Source organism: Macaca mulatta, chromosome 3 (genome assembly GCF_049350105.2).
Source record: "Macaca mulatta isolate MMU2019108-1 chromosome 3, T2T-MMU8v2.0, whole genome shotgun sequence".
Lineage (NCBI taxonomy): Eukaryota > Metazoa > Chordata > Mammalia > Primates > Cercopithecidae > Macaca > Macaca mulatta.
The window spans coordinates 71,506,428-71,527,713 of NC_133408.1; the positions used below are offsets into that span (position 1 = coordinate 71,506,428).

Below are 21,286 nucleotides of genomic sequence, written 5' to 3' on the forward strand. Positions count from 1 at the left end.
AAGATTGCACCACTGCACTCCAGCCTGGGTGACAAAGCAAGACTCCGTCTCAAAAATAAAAAACAAAAATTAGCCGGGCATTGTGGTGCATGCCTGTAATCCAAGCTACTCAGGAGGCTAAGGCAGCAGGAGAATCACTTGAACCCAGGAGGCAGAGGTTGCAGTGAACCAAGATGGTGCCATTGCACTGCAGCCGGGGCAACAGAGGGAGACTTTATCTAACAAAAAAGGAAGGAAGGAAGGAGGGAAGGAGGGAAGGAGGGAAGGAGGGAAGGAGGGAGGGAGGGAGGGAGGGAGGGAAGGAGGGAAGGAGGGAAGGAAGGAAGGAAGGAAGGAAGGAAGGAAGGAAGGAAGGAAGGAAGGAAGGGGCATATGTAAAACATTAACTGTCCAGGCAATATACCTTGTCAAATATACCTCAGGAAAATGCATTCAGAGGAAGAAAATATATCTTAGTTTCCTCTTCATGTTTCTTTTTTTTCTTTTTTTTTTCGTTGTGTGTTACTCAGTGTTTGATATTTTGCATTTTATTTTTTCAGGGAGCTGGTAAGTCGCCTACGAGAGCGAAATGTTCAGGTTTTCCTAATATCTGGTGGCTTTAGGAGTATTGTAGAGCATGTTGCTTCAAAGCTCAGTATCCCAGCAACCAATGTATTTGCCAATAGGCTGAAATTCTACTTTAACAGTAAGACATTAATGGTAACACGTTCCCTTTCTTAGCAGTTCTATTATTCAGTATTCTGGGTAATGTCTGTTGGAATGCAACTTAAACAGTCACATCAGAGTTAAATATTGAGATAAATGGTCTTCTTAATTGATGTCTTTTGCCCTTTGGTACCCTTTGCTCAGCAAAATAGACTTAGGTCATCACCTGTCCTAGCTTTATTATCTATAACATCACCTGTCTGTACATAAATGTGTGCATTTCATGAAACATTAATTCCTACATAGCCCCTATGACTTACTTTGCTATATGTTATATTTCAACTTTATGGGAACTTCTATGCATTTGAAGCAATTTAGACTCAAGAAGGAGACTTTTGGCTGGGCATGGTGGCTCACGCCTGTAATCCCAGCACTTTGGGAGTGTGAGGTGGGAGGATTACTTGAGGTCAGGAGTTTGAGACCAGCCTGGCCAACATGGTGAAACCCCAACTCTGCTTAAAAAAAAAAAATACAAAAATTAACTGAGCATGGTGGTACATACCTGTAGTCCCAGCTACTTAGGAGACTGAGGCAGGAGAATCACTTGAAGCTGGAAGGCAGAGGCTCCAGTTAGCCTAGATCATGCCACTGCACTTCCAGCCTTGGTGACAGAGTGAAACTCTGTCTTAAAAAAAAGAAAGACAGAGATTTTAGAAGAAAGACTTTTGTTAATGGATTACTGAACTACAGCTGCTCTTGGGGAAGCCTCCTGTCCCCTCTCTGGTCCATAGCAGTGCCACAGCTGTTATAATATCTGAGATCTCCAGTTATATCAAGAAGTGACTGATAGTAATATTCCTATTTTTTTCTTTTTTGGATACAGGGTCTCACTCTGTTGCTCTGGCTGCTGTGCAATGGCTCGATCTCGGCTCACTGCAACCTCTGCCGCCCGGGTTCAAGCGATTCTCCTGCCTCAGCCTCCCAAGTAGCTGGGATTAAAGGCGCCCATCCCTACGCCTGGCTAATTTTTGTATTTTTTTAGTAGAGTCGGGGTTTCACCATGTTCGTCAGGTTGATCTCGAACTCCTGACCTCAGGTGATCCATGCACCTCAGCCTCCCAAAGTGCTGGGATTACAGGTGTGAGCCACTGCGCCCAGCAAAGGGGGCTGATGTACTATAAAACCAAATGAAAAAAGAAGTCAAGAATGAGTATGGTAATTACTGTAAGAATAGAAATAATTGATTAAAAAAATAAGCTGGAATTTCCTCTAGGTGCGATTATATGTTAACATTTTAAATTTAATATACTAAGGCCGGGCATGGTGGCCTCCCAAAGTGCTGGGATAAAGGCATGTGTCACCACGCCCAGAGTTTTTTTTTTTTTTCAAAACGAAGTCTGGCTCTGTCGTTCAACCTGGAGTGCAGCAGCACAATCTCGGCTCACGTCATACAGGCGCATGTCACCACAGGCCGACTGATTTTTCTATTTTTAGTAGAGACAAGGTTTTGCCATATTGCCAGGCTGGTCTCAAACTCACAACCTCCATTGATCCACCCATCTTGGCCTCCCAAAGTGCTGGGATTACAGGCATGAGCCATCGCACCCGGCAAAACTTGAATTTATTTATTTATTTATTTTTCTTAGAGGGAGTCTCACTCTATCACCCAGGCTGGAGTGCAGGGGCACGATCTCGACTCATTGTAACTTCTACTCCCCCGGTTCAAATTATTCTCCTGCCTCAGCCTCCTGAGTAGCTGGGATTACAGGCACCTGCCACTGCACCCGGCTAATTTTTGTATTTTTAGTAGAGATGGGGTTTCACCATCTTGGCCAGGCTGGTCTTGAACTCCTGACCTCGTGACCCACCTGCCTCGGCCTCCCAAAGTGCTGGAATTACAGGTGTGAGCCACCATGCCCAGTCAGTTGAATTTTTAAATAAATAAAACTGAAAAAATGTTTGATCTGTTAGGGGATACAGGTACAGGTTTTCTATGTGCATATGTTGTGGAGTGCTGAGGTCTGGGCTTTGAGTATAGCCATGATTCAGATAGTGAACATTGTACTCAATAGGAAAATTTTCACCCCTCACCCTCTTTTCATTCTCCCATCTGTTGGAGTCTCCAATATCTGTTGTTCCCCATGTCTATCTATTGTTTAACTCCCATGCATGAGAACATTCAGTATTTGATTTTGTTTCTGAGTTACTTCACTGAGGATAATGGCCTCCAGTTCTATCCACGGTACTGCAAAAAACATGATTTCATTCTTTACGTGGTTGAGTCGTGTTCCACGGTGTACATATACCACATTTTCTTTATCCAGTCACCCATTGATGGACACTTAGGTTGATTCCATATCTTTGCTACTATGAATAGGGCTGTGATAAACCTATGAGTACAGGTACTTTTTTAAAATTATTTTTTGAAATGGAGTTTTGCTCGTGTCACCCAGGCTGGAGTGCAATGGCGTGATCTCAGCTCACTGCAACCTCCACCTCCCAGGTTCAAGCGATTCTCCTGTCTCAGCCTCCCGAGTAGCTGGGACTACAGGTGGGTACCACTATGCCCGGCTAAATTTTGTATGTTTAGTAGAGATGGGGATATTGGTCAGTCTGGTCTCGAACTCCTGACCTCAGGTGATCCTCCCGCCTCAGTCTCCCAAAGTGCTGGGATTACAGGTGAGTACAGGTCTGCCTGCCTCCGCCTCCCAAAGTGCTGGGATTACAAGCATGAGCCTGTAATCTTTTTGATGTATTGACTTCTTTCCCTTTGGGTAGATACCCAGTAGTGAGATTGTTATTTCTTTGAGAAATCTCTATACTGTTTTCTGTAATGGTTGTAATAATTTACATTCCCACCAATAGTGTATAAGCATTACCTTTTCTCTTCATCCTCACCAGTATCTGTGGTTTTCTGACTTAAATTTTATATTTATTTTTTATTTTTATAGAGATGCAGGCCTCTCTTGCCCAGGCTGGTCCCGAACTCCTGACCTCAAGTGATCTGCCCACCTCAGCCTCCCAAAGTGCGGAATTATAGGTGTAAACCACTACACCTGACTGTTTTCTGACATTTTAGTAATAGCATATGCTGGGTGCGGTGGCTCACACCTGTAATCCCTGCAATTTGGGAGGCCGAGGCAGATGAATCACTTGAGGTCAGGAGTTTGAGACCAGCCTGGCCAACACAATGAAACCCCATCTCTACTAAAAGTGCAAAATTTAGCTGGGCTTGATGGCAGGAGCCTGTAATCCCAGCTCCTCAGCAGGCTGAGGCAGGAGAATCACTTGAACCCGGGAGGTGGAAGTTGCAGTGAATTGAGTTTGTACCACTGCACTCCAGCCTGGGTGACAGAGCAAGACATAATAATAATAATAGTAATAATAATAATAATAATAGAGTGTGCTGTTCTTCAACATGACCTTAACATTGCTCCCATGGTGAGGTCAGGTCTGTTCTCCTTCCCCTTGAATTTAAGAAGGTCTGTGACTGGCAGAAGTGATTCCAGGTGAGTCATAAAAGGGGACACCATTTCTCTGTGGTCTTCGTGGGATGCTTGCTCTTTGAACCCAGTCACCATGCTGTGAGGAAGCCCAGATCACAGGGAGAGGCCACATTTTGATGTTCTAATCAACAGTCCCAGCACAGGTTTCAGATGACAGCCAACATCAGTTGCCGGACATGGGACTAAAGAAGGCTTTGCGAAGACTCCAGCCCCAGCCACTGCAACAGCGTGAGAGACCCTGAGTGAAAATCACCTACCTGAACCCATCACCTCCCAGAACCATGAAAAAAAAATATATATTTTTTTTTAAAACGGAGTTTCACTCTTGTTGCCCAGGATGGGGTACAATGGTGTGATCTCGGTTCACCTTAACCTCCGCCTCCTGGGTTCAAGTGATTCTCCTGCCTCAGCCTCCTGAGTAGCTGCGATTACAGGCGTGTGCCACCATGCCCAGCTAATTTTGTATTTTCGATAGAGATGGGGTTTCTCCATGTTGATCAGGCTGGTCTAGAACTCCCAACCTCAGGTAATCCACCTGCCTTGGTCTCCTAAAGTGCCGAGATTACAGGTGTGAGCCACAGCGCCCGGCAAGATTGTTATTTTAAGCACCTGAAGTTTTGGGGTTATGTATTATGCCGTAAGAGTAACTTAAACATCCTCCATTTCCTCTAGCTTTTCGAATCTCTTACTCACCAAACCTAGTCTCTCTCTGAAGACCTGCTCTGTTTTAATCAACGTTTTCCCCATAGACCCAGTGAGAGATAGGTTGGGTTATCTTCCTACTCTTCATGGCTGCTCAGAGACTCTTTCTTTTTCTTCTTCTATTTCTTCTTCCCTTTCTTCTTCCTCCTCCTCCTCCTCCTTCTTTTTCTCCTTCTTCTACCTCTTCCTCTTCCTCCTTCTCCTCCTTTTCCTTCTTCCTCTTCCTCCTCCTCCTCCTTCTTCCTCTTCTTCCTCTTCCTCCTCCTCCTCCTCCTTCTTCCTCTTCTTCCTCTTCCTCCTCCTCCTCCTCCTTCTTCCTCTTCTTCCTCTTCCTCCTCCTCCTCCTCTTGTTCTTAGACAGGGTCTCACCTCCCAAGGCTCAAGCGATTCTCCCACCTCAGCCTCCTGAGTAGCTGAGACCACAGGTGCATGCCACTTTACCTGATTGCTTTCTTTTTATTTTTTGTGGAGATGGGGTCTCACTATGTCACTCAGGCCAGCTTCAACTTCCTGGGCTCAAGTGATCCTCCTGCCTCGGCCTCCCAGAGTGTTGGGATTACAGGTATAAAGCACTGTGCCCAGCCTCATTTTTCATCTTCTTTAGCTAACCGAAGTGTCTCTGTGTTTTCCAGCATTCTATTCCCTTGAATACTCGATCTCCTGTGTGGCTGCTGCAAGTCCTGGGATCCTTTTAGGATTCCCTCTCCAAGGCCCACTCATAAAGTGGTGAGTTAATTTGCCCACAGTCCACAGTCCACATTACAGCCAACAGCAAAGCCAAACACCAGCCATGCCTGGATCTCCCTTCATACCACATTCATCCTTATCTTGCTTACATTTTCTTCACTATGCTAGGATAAGAACATTTTTGACCTAATCAATGTGCATGTGCTCTGTTCAAAGTAAAACACATAATAAATAACCCTGGCCAAGATGCTCACTTCCTGGTGGGTCTGTGTGTTAAAAGCAGTTGTCTTCAAATCTAACTCCTATGAATGTTTATACTTCTGTTTATTCTAAAACTCCCTAATTAGAGACTTCCCAGTATCTTCCAATTCCTCAACAAGTCACAGGGAGCCCAGGAATAAATTATTCAAAAATAATTAGCAAAAGGCTTTACCTTGTTTTATCATTTAGTTGGTGATCTTTTCCAATTTAATTAGTCTCACTGATACAGAAAATATTTTTAGAAGAAGTTTGTTTGGGCTAAAAAGAAGGTTCTTTCTAGCTGAAGAAGAAGAAGAAAGAGAGGGAGGGGGAGGAGAAAAAAAGAACAAGGTCCATTTTAGAAACTTTTTTTTTTTTTTGAGATGGAGTTTCACTTCTGTCACCAAGGCTGGAGTACAATGACGCAATCTTGGCTCACTGCAACCTCTGCCTCCTGGGTTCAAGCAATTCTCCTGCCTTAGCCTCCCGAGTAGCTGGAATTACAGGTACCCGCCACCACGCCAGCTATTTTTTTTTATATTTTTAGTAGAGACGGGATTTTGCCATGTTGGACAGGCTGGTCTCAAACTCCTGACCTCAGGTGATCCGCCCGCCTTGGCTGCCCAAAGTGCTGAGATTACAGGCGTGAGCCACCGCACCCAGCCCATTTTAGGAAACTTTTAGCCATGAGTAGAACGTGGCGCAAGGAAAACTTTCTCTTTTATATTAGAAATATGTTTTGACTGGGCACAATGGCTCCTGCCTGTAATCCCAGCAATATGGGAGGCTGAGGCAGGCAGATCACCTGAGGTCAGGGTTTCGAGACCAGCTTGGCCAACATGGTGAAACCCCATCTCTACTAAAAATAACAAAAATTAGCATGGTGGTGGGTGTCTGTAATTGCAGCTACTCAGGAGGCTGAGGCAGGAGAATTGCTTGAACCTGGGAGGCAGAGGTTGTAGTGTGCCAAGATTGCACCATTGCACTCCAGCCTGGGTGACAGAGAGATACTCCGTCTCAAATATCTATATATTTATATCTCTATATCTATCTATCTATCTATCTATATTTCACAAAAGCACATTTAATGCAGGCTAATTGGCCAGGCGCAGTGGCTCACACCTGTAATCCTAGCACTTTGGGAGGCCGAGCACTTTGGATCACCTGAGGTTGGGAGTTCAAGACCAGCCTGACCAACAAGGAGAAATCCTGTCTCTACTAAAAATACAAAATTAGCCGGGCATGGTGGCACATGCCTGTAATCCCAGCTACTCAGGAAGGATGAGGCAGGAGAATTTCTTGAACCCAGGAGATGGAGGTTGCAGTGAGCCAAGATCATACCATTGCACTCCAGCTTGGGCTACAAGAGTGAAACTCTATCTCACACACACACACAAAAAAGCAGGCAAATTTTGAGCATCAGAGAAATTGGTCTGGATTAAGTCCAGAGACGCAGTGTTGTGTTGGTTACAAGAATAGTTTGGAATCCCAACTCTACCATGTTAATAACTGCCTGGCCTAGCAAGATACGTAACCCTGCTTTGCCTCAGTATCTTCTCCATAAAATGGGGATGGCAGTAGTACAGTGGTCCATGCCTCAGAGGGTTTGAGGAGGTTCAGTTACATGGTGGCGGGCACATAGTTAATGCTCATTAAATGCCATAGCTATTATCTTCATTCTTGTATCTATGGGTGAGAGAAAAATGCAACACTGGATCAGATTAAATTCTTCCAGAACCAATGGCTTAAAATAAACTGCTATTCAAAAACTAAAATTATCATATTGGGTTAAGGCTATCCAAAATTTAACTGATCTATATTCCAGTAATTCCACAAAACAGATAAATGTGTGTAGTTACTTAGAACATTTAACAACTGCATTTAGATGTAGATTCTTGGCTGGGCATGGTGACTCACACCTCTAATCCCAGAACTTTGGGAGGCCAAGGTGGGTGCATCTCCTGAGGTCAGGAGTTCGAGACCAACCTGGCCAACATGGTAAAACCCTGTCTCTACTAAAAATAGAAAAATTAATCAGGCATGTTTTCGGGCACCTGTAATCCCACCTACTCAGGAGGCTGAGGCTAGAGAATCGCTTGAACCCAGGTGGTAGAGGTTGCAGTGAGCTGAGATCATGCCTCTGCACTCCAGCCAGGGCGACAGAGTGGGACTCTATCTCAAAAAAAGCAAAAAAAAAACCTTAAAAAATAAATAAATAAATGTAGATTCTTGGGCTTTGTTTTATACATGATCCCCACCAGCAGAGAGACCTAAGAATGTGTTTGATTTTTGTTTTGTTTTGTTTTGTTTTGAGACAGAGTCTCGCTCTGTCACCAGGCTGGAATGCAGAGGCATGATCTCGGCTCACTGCAACCTCTGCCTTTTGGGTTCAAGCAATTCTCCTGCCTCAGCCTCCCAAGTAGCTGAAATTACAGGCACGTGCCACCATACCCAGGTAATTTATTTCTTTCTCTCCTTCCTTCCTTCCTTCCTTCCTTCCTTCCTTCCTTCCGTCCGTCCGTCCGTCCGTCCGTCCTTCCTTCCTTCCTTCCTTCCTTCCTTCCTTCCTTCCTTCCTTGTATGTTTAGTAAAGTTGGGGTTTCAGCTTGTTGGCCAGGATGGTCTCAATCTCCTGACCTCATGATCCACCCGCCTCAGCCTCTCAAAGTGCTGGGATTACAGGCATGAGCCACTACGCCCAGCTCAAGAATGCGTATGTTTATCAAGCCCTCTAGTGACCTTTATGATCAGGAAAACTCAGGTAATAATATTGATTGAAGGGTTGGTGAGTGCATATTTTCCAGGTTAAAATGATATTAGATATAGAGAGCAAAGTTGTTAAAAGTTAGATATACAGAGATTTAGACATTCAGAAATTTAGATTCAGAGCACTGGGAGACACTCATAAATCTGCATTTTTGGCCTGGCACGGTAGCTCACGCCTACAATCCCAGCACTTTGGGAGGCTGAGGCAGGTGGATCATGAGGTCCGGAGTTTGAGACCAGCCTGACCAATGTGGTGAAATCCTGTCTCTACTATAAAAATCTAGGCGAAGGCCACCATAGCCCCACAGCTCATGTACTCTGCACATGTGCTGAGTTAGCACCGTGTGGATGCCGCCATGGTTTATGATCCTGTATCTTCTGGAGTGATGGCTGGACCCACTTAAGCTATTGAGGTTGGTTGTATTCATCCATTTTCATGCTGCTAATAAAGACATTCCTGAGACTAGGTAATTTATAAAGGAAAGAGGTTTAATGGACTCTCTGTTCAGCATGACTGGGGAGGCCTCACAATTGTGACGGAAGACAAAGGAAGACCAAAAGCACATCTTACATGGCAGCATGCAAGAAAGCGTGTGCAGGGGAACTGCCCTTATATAAAACCATCAGATCTCATGAGACTTATTCACTAATTCACTACCAAGAGAACAGCAGTGGAAAAACCCGCTCCCATGATTCAATTACCTCCTACTGGGTCCCTCCCACAACATGTGGGGATTATGGGAGCTAAAATTCAAGATGAGATTTGGTTGGGAAACAATCAAACCATATCATTGGTTTTTCCCCAGGTTCCCCCATATAAGTCAGTGGATGCAGATGGATACTTGTGACAAAGGGCACCATTGAGGTCCAAAAACAATACACTGAAGTCCCAGTTCCTGCCCTGCCAGGATACCCTGTCCCACCTGCCAGGACCTCCCCTCAACCACCTCCTGTTCAGGAGGTGCCCATATATTCAAGAGAGTTTTCATAATTTTATTTATTTGTTTTGAGAAAGAGTCTTGCTCTGTGGCCCAGGCTGGAGTGCAGTGACATGATCTCGGCTCACTGCAACCTCCACCTCTGAGTTCAAGCAATTCTCATGCCTCAACCTCCTGAGTAACTGGGATTACAGGTGCACGCCACCATGCCCAGCTAATATTTTGTATTTTTAGTAGAGATCAGGTTTTGCCATGTTGGCCAGGCTGGTCTCGAACTCCTGACCTTGAGTGATCTGCCCCCCTCAGACTCCCAAAGTGCTGGGATTACAGGCGTGAACCACTGTTCCCTGCTAGTTTTCATAATTTTCTTTACTTCCCCTGTGATGGAAGAACTGGCTTCAGAGAAAGCCATCCTGGAGAGGTGAGGTGGCCCCACCAGGAACAGGTTTCAATCAGGTGTTTTGGAGGCAGTGATGCGTGTGCACCCTGGTGAGAAGGAGCGTGGCATGAACATCAGGAACCAGACTTTACCCGAGAGGAGAGGCCACAGGTGGAGCCGAAGGAGCAGTTCTCACAAGCGATCCTGTGGGCACTGGGGCCACACCACGTACCTTGGTGCACGAATGTCAGTGTGGCTTGTGCAGAGTGGGGTAGAGGACTCAGGATGTTAAAAGCATCAAGGAATCCAGGGGAGAGCCACCGCACCCAATTTTACTTTCACCCACAGGCTGATGCAGCCCAAGGAAAGGTTACTCCATAACAACCTCAATTCTGCACAGAGAACCTGTTTGCCAGGCCCTTGCCACAGGCTATAATCTCAAAATGGGGGCCATCAAGGCTTGTTAGAATACTTGGGACTGAGAGGAAAATAGTTTTTGTTTGTTTGTTTTTTGTTTTTTTCTTGATACAAGGTCTTGCTCTGTCACCCAGGCGGAAGTGTAGTGGTATGATCATAGCTCACTGCAGCCTCTATCTCCCAGGCTCAAACCATCCTCCTACCTCAGGCCCCCAAGTGGCCAGAACCACAGGTGCACACCACCATGCCCAGCTAAGAAAATAATTTAAATATTGTATTTATCTATTTATTGACACAGAGTCCTGCTCTGTCATCCAGGCTGGAGTGCAGTGACACAATCTCAGCTCACTGCAACCTCCACATCCTGGGTTCAAGCGATTCTCCTGCCTCAGCCTCCCAAGTAGCTGGTATTACAGTCATGTGCCACCATGCCCAGCTAATTTTTGTATTTTCGGTAGAGACATGGTTTCACCATGTTGGCCAGGCTGGTCTCGAACTCCTGACCTCAGGTAATCCGCCTGCCTTGGCCTCTCAAAGTGCTAGGATTAAAGGCATGAGCCACTGCACCCAGCCTAATTTAAACATTTTAAAATCTTGTTTACATTTTGAAATAAAATCTCAATTTAGTTTTTAAAAAAACTCTGTCCAGGTTGTGATGACTCACATTTGTAACTTAAGCACTTTGGGAGGCTGAGGTGGGAGGATCGCCCAGGAGTTCAAGATCTGCCTGGACAACATAGGGATACCCACTATCTCTAAAAAAATAATAATACAAAAATTAGCTGGGTGTGGTGGCGGGCACCTGTGATCCCAGCTACTTTGGAGGCTGAGGCAGAAGGATTGCTTGAGCCTGGAAGGTCAAGGTTGCAGTGAGCTGATATTGCACAACTGCACTCCAGCCTGGGCAACAGAGTGAGACCTTGACTCAAAAAGAAAAAAAAATAGTGCTTAGTGCCACATGCCAAGAACCACAATGACAGCAAGTCAGAAGGGTGTTGAGTCAGGGCCCACCAAGAGCTGGCAGGGAATCTGACCCTGGGGACCCTGCCCTTTTCCAGAAGGGGGAGGTGCAGAGAAGCTCATAAGGATCACACCTTCTCACCTTGGCCCTGAACCCACTCACATCAGCAGCTCTCTGCACAGCCAACCAGACAGCTCGCACCAATACATTAAACCTTCTTATTTCTTGCCGGCACAGTGGCTCACACCTGTAATCCCAGCACTTTGGGAGGCTGAAGTGAGATCACTTGAGGCCAGAAGTTCAAGACCAGCCTAGACAACATAGTGAGACCCTGCCTGTACAGAAAATTAGGTGGGAGTGCTGGCATGTGCCTGTGGTCTCAGTAACGCGGGAAGCTGAGGCCAGAGGATCTCTTGACCTCAGGAGTTTGAGGCTACAGTGAACTATTGTACCACTGCACTGCAGCCTGGAGGACAAAGCAAGACCTTGTCTTATAAAAAAAAAAACAAAAAAGAAGCAAGCCAGCAGGTCTAATCCAGACTTAAGAGGAGGGTATCGGCCAGGCATGGTGGCTCATGCCTGTGATCCCAGCACTTTGGGAGGCCGAGGTTGGAGAATCACGTGATATCAGGAGTTGAAGACCAGCCTGGCCAAATGGTGAAGCCCCATCTCTATTAAAAATACAAAACTTAGCTGGGCGTGGTGGCACACAGCAGTAATCCCAGCTACTCAGGAGGCTGAGGCATAAGAATTGCTTGAACCTGGAAGATGGAGGTGACAGTGAGCCGAGATCACACCACTGCACTCCAACCTGGGTGACAAAGCAAGATTCCGTCTCAAAAAAAAAAAGAAAAAGAAAAGGCCCTTCAAATTGAGCCATCTGCACGATGCCTGAATTCCTGCTACAGCCCCAGTCGACTGGCTTTTCATTCTATGTCTGCACAGGAACATGGTTAGAAATGGTATCCTAGTTGCATTGCAATGAAAAATGTCTAGCCTGTAACATTCACTATTTCTTACAGGCACCTATACCCTGTGGAAAGGGTGAAAAGCTCAGAAGATTCTATTGTCTATTTGATTTTATTTATTTATTTTTGAGGCAGAGTCTTGCCTTGTCATCCCGGTTGGAGTGCAGTGGCACGATCATAGCTCACTGCAGCCTCAAACTTTTGGGCTCAAGTAGTTCTGCCTCAGCCTCCCAAGTAGCTAGGACTACACATTTGCACCACCACACCCAGCTTTTTTTTTTTTTTTTTTTTTTTTTCCTGTAGAGATGGTGGTTTCACTGTGTTAGCCAGTCTGGTCTCAAACTCTTGGCCTAGAGTGATCCTTGGCCACCTAAATGGATGGGATTACAGGCCTGAGCCACCATGCCTGGCCTCACATATTTTGATGTATAAAACACCAAAGATCCTTTTAAGGAGCTGAACAAATCAGTAATTTTTAAAGAAAAAAGTAGTGGGAGTGTCTAGTACAACAAACATTCCAGGCTGGGCACAGCGGCTCATGCCTGTAATCTCAACACTTTGGGAGGCTCAGGCGGGAGGATTTCTTGAGCCCTGGAAAGCGGAGGTTGCAGTGAGCCATGACCATGCCACTGTATTCCAGCCTGGAAGACACAGTGAAGCCCTGTCTCAAAAATAAATTAACTAATAAATCCACAACCAGTGCTCACTTCAGCAGCACATATACTAAAATTGGCATGACACGGAGAAGATGAGCATGGTACCTGGGAAAGGATGACACGCAAATTCATGAAGCATTTTAGGCAATATTATTTGTATTTCAAATAATTGGCCCACTTTTGTTAGTTTTGTTTTGTTGGAGTTTTTATTAAAATAAATTATCTGCATACAGAATACGCTGTAATTCATTATATAGTCTCTAATTTTGACTTTGTTGCTGTTTAAGCTTTTAGAAAAAATAACATTCAAATGTACGAATCTTATCCTAAATTACTTTCATGTTTTATTTTATACTTACAGAAGCCCTCCCAAGTATCATATAAAATTCTCATGCTTAAGTTTGTTTTTCTCATGTTATTTGTATTTGAATCAATCACCTATCAGTTAGTAATATATTTTTTAAAATATTATTTAAGAGCTGTGTGTATTCTTACACAATGATAATTACTTTTTATTTTTAGATTTATAGTATTTGCCTATTATTATACTAAAGCTGACAACTTCCCTTTTTAAAATAGTGATGAAACACACATACTACAAAATTTACCATTGTATCTATTTTAAGTGTACATTTTAGAAGTAATAAATGTTTTCACATTACTGTGCAATCATCATAACCATCCACCTCCAGAACATTTTTTGTTTTGGAAAAGTGTAACTCTGCACCCATTAAACAACAATCTCCATTTTCCCCTCCCCCTGACCTTGGCAACCACTATTGTACTTTCTGTCTCCATGCATTTACCTATGCCAGGTACCTCATAAAAGCTGAACTACTTAGAATTTGTTGTTTTGTGATCAGTTTATTTTACTTGACATACTGTCCTTAAGGTTAATGCATGTTGTAGCATGGTTAAATTTTTTGGTGTTTTTTGTTTGTTTGTTTGTTTTTTTGAGACAGACTCTCCCTCTGTCACCTAAGCTAGAGTGCGGTGGTGCAATCTCAGCTCATGGCAACCTCTGCCTCCCCGGTTCAAGCGATTCTCCTGCCTCAGATTCCCAAGTAACTGGGACTACAGGCACCTACCACCACACCCGGCTAATTTTTGTCTTTTCAGTAGAGATGGAGTTTCACTAAATTGGCCAGGCTGGTCTTGAACTCCTGACCTCGCGATCTGCCTGCCTCAGGCTCCCAAAGTGCTGGGATTACAGGCATGAGCCACTATGCCCAGCCTTTTTTTTTTTTTTTTTTTTTTAAGATTAACTATATCCCATTCTATGTGTGAGAATGGAAGGTCCTGACCTAAGCAATTTTGGAAAACTACTTTAATTGGATACTGTAAGACTCAAGAGCTATACAAAAACACTGTATTCTAGTTGAACAATTTGCTTCCCAAAAGGGTAGCAAATGCTTCCCAAATGGACTAGCAATTCTGAGTCTACATGTTTGTGTATGTCTACAGACACACAAACATACACACACTTGTTCCAATATGTAAGGAAAATGTCTGTCTGTCTCCAAAACCGGTGCAAAGCCTGCGAAATATGAACCAGATTTGTGTGTGTATTCGAGTAACCAGTGCCATTCACCTCGTTGATCCAAACACCCTACAAGTTGCAGATACTGATGGGAGCACTTTCTGGAGTAACCCTTTCAATAGTTTATGTCATCTCAGACAGCTAGAGGAGTTTATTGTGATGGAATGCAGCATAGTCCGAGATATAAAATGTGGTGCAGATGCTGGAATGATGTAAAAAAGCATACCCTCAGGGAAGTCTGGGTACAGAAGACATCTGAAATGAATAAGACAAACAGTATTTTTGTCGTACTCATTTGGGACATCTTCTAAATCCTGGAGACCTGGTGTTCCAGTTTGATTTGGCCAGCTGTAATTTAAATGATGAGCATGTCAACAAAATGAACTCGGATAGAGTTCCAGATGTGGTATTAATCAAGAAGAACTAAGACTGAACCAAACATCAGTGATGTAGAAACTGGAAATTGAAAGAGCTTGTGAGAGAGAGAACATGGATACAGATGATGAAAGGCAATACCAAGATTTCCTTGAAGATCTTGAAGAAGATGAGGCAATTAGAAAAAAAAGTCAACATTTACAGAGAATCAACCATCCCTGTGGAAAGTGATGATGATGAAGGAGCACCTCGAATTAGTCTGACTGAGATGCTTGAAGACCTTCATATTTCCCACGATGCCACTGGTGAAGAAGTTGCATCAATGATGACAAATGAGACACTATAGACTGTTTCAACATACGTGGGCTTAAGAAGTTAGACAAAATTACCTTAAGTGTCTCTTCCATCTATGCCTCCAGATTTCAAGCAGAGAAATTAAGTTTTAAACCTGAATAAACATGATTGTTTTGCTTGCTCACTCAAAGCACTGAAAAAGATGAATGGCTTTGAAGTTTTAGATAATAAATGATTATGGAGAATGTAATTATTATTGATATTTAGGCTATTTTTCATGTGAAATTTTATCACTGTGTTTTTTTATATAAGGCACTATAGTATTTTCACATAGTATAGTACCCTGAATGTAAAAGCTCAAAAATTGTGATTCCTTGGACATTCACTAAATCTTCAAGCAAAAACACATTTTTATATTCTTTTTACATTGATTACTTTAGTGAAAGACCATATGAAAAATCATTTTTAATATTATTAATATTGTTACATACTTCGATACACCTTACATCATTTTTATGTTCTTGAGGGAGGGAAATTAGGGTTCAGTTTATCACTGAATGATTCAGGAGGCAAGTCAATCTTTTTTATTTCCTTATAAAATTAATATATTCAAAAGCTGTTAAACAGAGGATTATCTTAATTTTTATGGCAGTAGAAGGAAATATATTTAAAATATTTGTAGATTTGTAGCAAATAGAGACTCATTATTTAAAGATTAAATAACAATTTTTTTCTTCTGTTATTTTTGCCAATTTAAGGTGGTTGCTGCGTATGTCATATAAATATCTTCCTACCAGGTCAAAAATGTTGCTTTTAAAATGTTTGTTTATAAATTGAGAAGGAAGGAATTTTCTCTCTGTAAGTTTCTGTCATTGAACACGCCACCGTCAGAAAGAATATTAGAATCCAGCATGAAGGTAATGACTAATAAAAATGAGGTACATACTTTATAAAACCATTAATCAGATTTGAATGAGGAATGCTTTCCACATCCTTGAAAGAAAAACTGTGGCTTGGTTTTTAAAGTGTTCTGAGACTGAAGTATTAAGATCCTGTTTCTCCAAGCAAGATCAGACTTACTAAGTATACCACAACTAAGAGCTAATTCATTCATTCTATGTGTGCCACTAAATCAAGAGATTGAGCAAGTCAAAAAACAAACGAACAAACAAAAAACAAAACAATCTCCCCAAGAGTCTCTCCAGAAAAAAAGGGCCACCAAGACCATCTTGCCATTGGTGAATTTCTTCGTGGTCATGTACCAGATGGATTTAAGTCTCTCATCCTACTGGATCCTGGTATCAAGATATGAGCTAGCCATCCTGGGTGTCCAGAAGCTTGTGACCAGTGCCTATGCCACTGTGAGCCCTTTGGTGCTAATAAGGTCTGAAAAAAGGATAATTGATATTCTGCAAATGATGAGACAGAAGTATCACATATTTTTTCTTTCAAAATAATTATCTGAAAAAGAGATTCTAACACCAGTTAAATTATTCAAGTATCAGAAAATTTGATATTTTATTTCATTACATGTATAGAGTTTAACACTGTTATTTTATGTTAATCATTTGAAAACTGATGCTGCCAAAGACTTGAGGGATCCTTTAGTTCGTCGTCCACCGTGATTTGATAGCCCAATAGGTTTACAGTTTGTTGCATTTCAATTCCTTGAACTTCATTTTAATTTTTTTTCTTTTTGAAGTGTATTCTTAATAAGCTCATGTTGGTAATAAGATTTCTCCTTTTTTTACTTTTGGAAATCATTTAGTGCATCCTTACTTATTCAAAATATGTTAGTGAAGTATCTAATTATTTGTTGAACAGGAACTTCTCCCAGCACTCTTACTTATTTCTCTGTTTTCTGGCTGAACACCAGCTCTGGAGAGTTTGCTCTCACCTTCATTGGTTCTCTCTTCTCTCTCATGGCTTTAACTTTTTTTTCTTTTCTTGGGTGTTATAGAGTTTGACTTTTATTTCTGTTGAGTATTTTTTGTTGGTGGCCACTTTTAATCACAATACACTTCACATTCAAGGGTTCCCATCTGATATTCAGTTTCAGAAATTTATAACTATTTGTTATTAGTGTGATTTGTTAGTTGTATGTAAGCTAGTGAAACCAATGTGTTTGATTTCATCTCATTTTATTCTTTGTACATGTATAATCATAATTGTATTGTGGTTATTTTGTTTTTCCGTAGTTGTTTTATTTCTTCATTTCAGTATTCTAGTTCACTAATCCTGTTGTTATTAATTTGGTCTCATTTAATAATTAAACCATACATTGTATATTAAATTTATTTAAGTTTCAGTTGTTCAATTTCTATTTCAGTCTTTGCAAAACATGCCTGTTGTGTGTGTGTGTGTGTGTGTGTGTGTGTGTGTGTGTGTGTGTTTGAGAAAGAATCTGTCATCCAGGCTTGAGTTCAGTGCTGGTCATAGCTCACTGCAACCTCAAATTCCTGGTCTCAAGAGACCCTCTCACCTACACCTCCCCAGCAGCTGATACTACAGGCACACACCACCGTGCCTGGCTTATTTTTTTTTTTTTTGCATCTATTTGTTGTAGAGACAGCTTTTGCTTTGTTGCCCAAGCTGGTCTCAAACTCCCGGCCACAAGTGATCCTCTTGCCTTGGCCCCCGCAAAGTGCTGGGAGTACAGAATGAGCCACTGCCCCCAGTGCCCGCTTTAGAACTTCATGTGTTTTCAAAATTATTTTGATATTCTCTTTCCCCATTTGTGTTACTGAATTATTTTAAATATGTTTTCAATCTATGAAGTTTATGTGATATATAATTTCTTCTTTCCCTTTTTTGGGTAGCTTATTTTGTGTGCTTCATAATTTACAATTTGGTTCTTACATTGTACAGACCTCTCATTTGGGATGGCCCCACTTAGTAATTTTCCCTGTTTATTCCAAGGGGCAGAGTGGACAATCCTCACAGGCTTTAGGTCTGTGTAATCAGCCCTGCAATCAGAGCCGTATCTGAAGGCGGCTCTAACTTCTCGCTTTCATGACTCTTGTTAGTATGTCTCTTGATTCACTTCTGGTCCTGGGAAGTTCCCGTATTTTTCTACCAGCTATGCTGGGCAGTTTTAGAATTCTTGTAAAATTTAAAGATTTTTAAGTTACTACATTAAATGACCTTTGAGAATATGTTATTCTGTACTAAAACATCAAATGTACACACGTGTTGTGAGTAAAAATTTTTACATAAATGTTTTGTGTAGAACAGTGCCACATGAGAAATTTTAATTTTTCTTATTCAATGCCCATGTATTATACACTAACATTATCTATGAAGTGTAAATATTTTCTTAATACTTGGAAGAATTTTTATGTTTTGGACAAATACCTGAAGTGACCATGCTCCACTGTAATGCATAACTCCTGCACGTGGGCAGAATTGCTATTCTTCTCTAAAAATAAGAATCTTAATTAGTAGAATTAAATATACAAATTCAGGTCTTTTAGTTTCAGTCATGAAGCTTCCTCCTTAGCATTTCTCTGGTGCTATAAAAGTCATCTCAGTTTGAACGTTCTATTTAATCTAGATGTCATTTAAAACAATCTTAGGGATAAAAGACTACGCATTGGGTACAGTGTACACTGCTCAGGTGATGGATGCACCAACATCTCAGAAATAACCACAAAAAACTTATCCCTGTAACCAAACACCACCTGTTCCCCAAACACCTATTGAAATAAAAATTTGCCTAAAATTAAAAAAAATAATAAAATAATCTGAAAGGAAATTTGCATGTGGCTACATGTTACTTGTTACTTTAATTTTTATTGTCATTTTACAGTGTTCAAGAAACATTGCTTATGGGAGTTCTGCCTTTGTGAAGTTAAAGACACTAATTTAGATTTAAACCCTTGCAATATTAAATGATATTCTTGGTATTAGAAAATTCTGTCCATCCTCTGTTTAGTGCTCCAAAATGCTGATCAATTTTCCACTTATTAACTTTCTAATAAAGTTTCAAACTTTGGGTATTATTATTATTATTATTATTATTATTATTTTTGAGACAAAGTCTAGCTCTGTCCCCAGGCTGGAGTGCAGTGGCACAATCTTGGCTCACTGCAACCTCTGCCTCCCAGGTTCAAGCAATTCTCCTGCCTCAGCCTCCTGAGTATCTGGGACTACAGGCATGCGCCACCATGCCCAGCTAATTTTTGTATTTTTAGTAGAGACTGGGTTTCACCATGTTGGCCAGGATGATCTCGAACTTCCGACCTCATGATCTGCCTGCCTCGGCCTCCCAAATTGCTGGGATTACAGGCAGGAGTCATCGTCCCCGGCTTTTTTTTTTTTAGTTTCAAACTTTATGATAATTACTTAACACTCTTTATTTTTTTTATACCAGACAGTTGATTTCTGTGATCATTTTAAAATCAATTAATAACATTGTAAATGTATCAGTTTTTCATTTAATTAATCTCTGTGTACACAGTGAACTCTTTGGTATTAAATGTACATGCATATGGCTTGAAATTACAGCTAACACATCATTAATATCTAAGAATTAACCACTCTGATTAATCAGATTTTCATCTCTTTCTACCATTTTGCATTTACTGCATCATTTTGTGTGTATTAAAATTTATAATTCCTTTCTCTAAACATATTTCCAATATATGAAATTTATGTGATGTACAAATATTAATATTTAGGAGGTACTTTCAGTTTGTCATTTAGGCAAAATCAAGTCTAATGACACAGTTTTCCAATTAACTTTATTCTTTGTTACCTATTTATAATATTTAAATTTAATGAGCCCATAATTATATTCATATATACATACACATATAAATGATTATTACAGTAAAGCAATGTAACATATTCATGAACTCATGTAGTTTTCTTTTGGTGTCAAAGCACCTAAAGTTTACCCTATTCAAAAATTACCAGCATATAGTATAAAAATAGTAACTATAACCTTTAAACTGTACTTTATTCCTCCAGTTTCGTTTATTTTATATAACTGAAACGTTGTGTCTCTTCTCTCCCCAGTCATCATTCTATCGTGTCTCTATGTATTTAAACTTTTTAAAAGTTTCATATATAACAGAAATTATGCAGTATTTTTCTCTCTCCCTAAGCTATTTCACTTAGCTTAATATCCTCCATGTTCATTTATATTATCACAAATGGCAGTATCTTCTCATTTTTAAAAGCTGAAATAGCCAGGCGCGGTGGCTCACACCTGTAATCCCAGCACTTTGGAAGGCCGAGGCAGGTGATCACGAGGTCAGGAGATCAAGACCATCCTGGCTGACATGGTGAAACCCCACCTCTACTAAAAATATAAAAAATTAGCTGGGCGAGGTGGCGGGTGCCTGTAGTCCCAGCTACTCGGGAGGCTGAGGCAGGAGAATGGCGTGAACCCGGGAGGTGGAGCTTGCAGTGAGCTGAGATCTGGCCACTGCACTCCAGCCTGAGTGAGACTCCGTCTCAAAAATATATATATATATATAAAAGCTGAAATATTTACATTATTATATATTATACACACACACACAAACACCTCCCCCACAATTTCTTTCTCCACTCATCCATCAATGAACAGTAACTTGATCCCATGGCTTGGCTGTTGGGAACAACGCTGCGGTTGGGCAGGGGGAAGAGAATGCAGATATCTCTACAAGATGCTGATTTCATTTCCTATTGATATATAATTTATGAGAGGGATTGCTGACCCATAGAGTAGTTCTATTTTTAGATTTCCAGAACCTTCATACTGTTTTCCTTAATGGCTGTACTTAAATTCTAACCAGCAGTGTACAAATGTTCCCTTCTCTCCACACCATCACCAATGCTTGTTATTTATTGTCCTTTTTATAACAGCCATCCTAACAGATGGGAGGTGATATCTCATTGTTATTTAACCAGAAACTGTAAAAATCCTACAAGAAAACATAGGGCAGAAGCTCCTTGACATTGGTTCAGATAATAACTTATTAAATATGACACTAAAAGCACAAGAAACAAAAAACAAAAATACAAGTAGGAGTACATCTAACCCTAAAGCTTCTGCACAGGAGAAACCAATCAATGAAATTAAAAAGCAGCTTATGAACTCGGAGAAAATATTTGTAACAATATATCTCATAAGGGGTTAATATCAAAATACATAAGAAACCCACACAACTGAATAGAAAAGAGAATATTCACCAAAATCTAATAAACTGATTTAAAAACAAGCA

General features: G+C 41.4%; 1 non-coding gene and 1 pseudogene across 2 annotated transcripts; both read left to right on the forward strand.

The window, feature by feature from the left end:
- The first annotated feature begins 339 nt into the window (after positions 1 to 339).
- On the forward strand, positions 340 to 17,369 carry LOC106995930 (60S ribosomal export protein NMD3 pseudogene; annotated as a pseudogene). The gene is made up of 2 exons (XR_013415264.1): positions 340 to 5,579; positions 8,099 to 17,369. The product of XR_013415264.1 is annotated as a 60S ribosomal export protein NMD3 pseudogene (transcript).
- On the forward strand, positions 12,909 to 13,020 carry LOC114677172 (U6 spliceosomal RNA). Its single transcript, XR_003728476.1, has one exon. It is a non-coding gene; the product is annotated as a U6 spliceosomal RNA (small nuclear RNA).
- Positions 17,370 to 21,286: the final 3,917 nt, after the last annotated feature.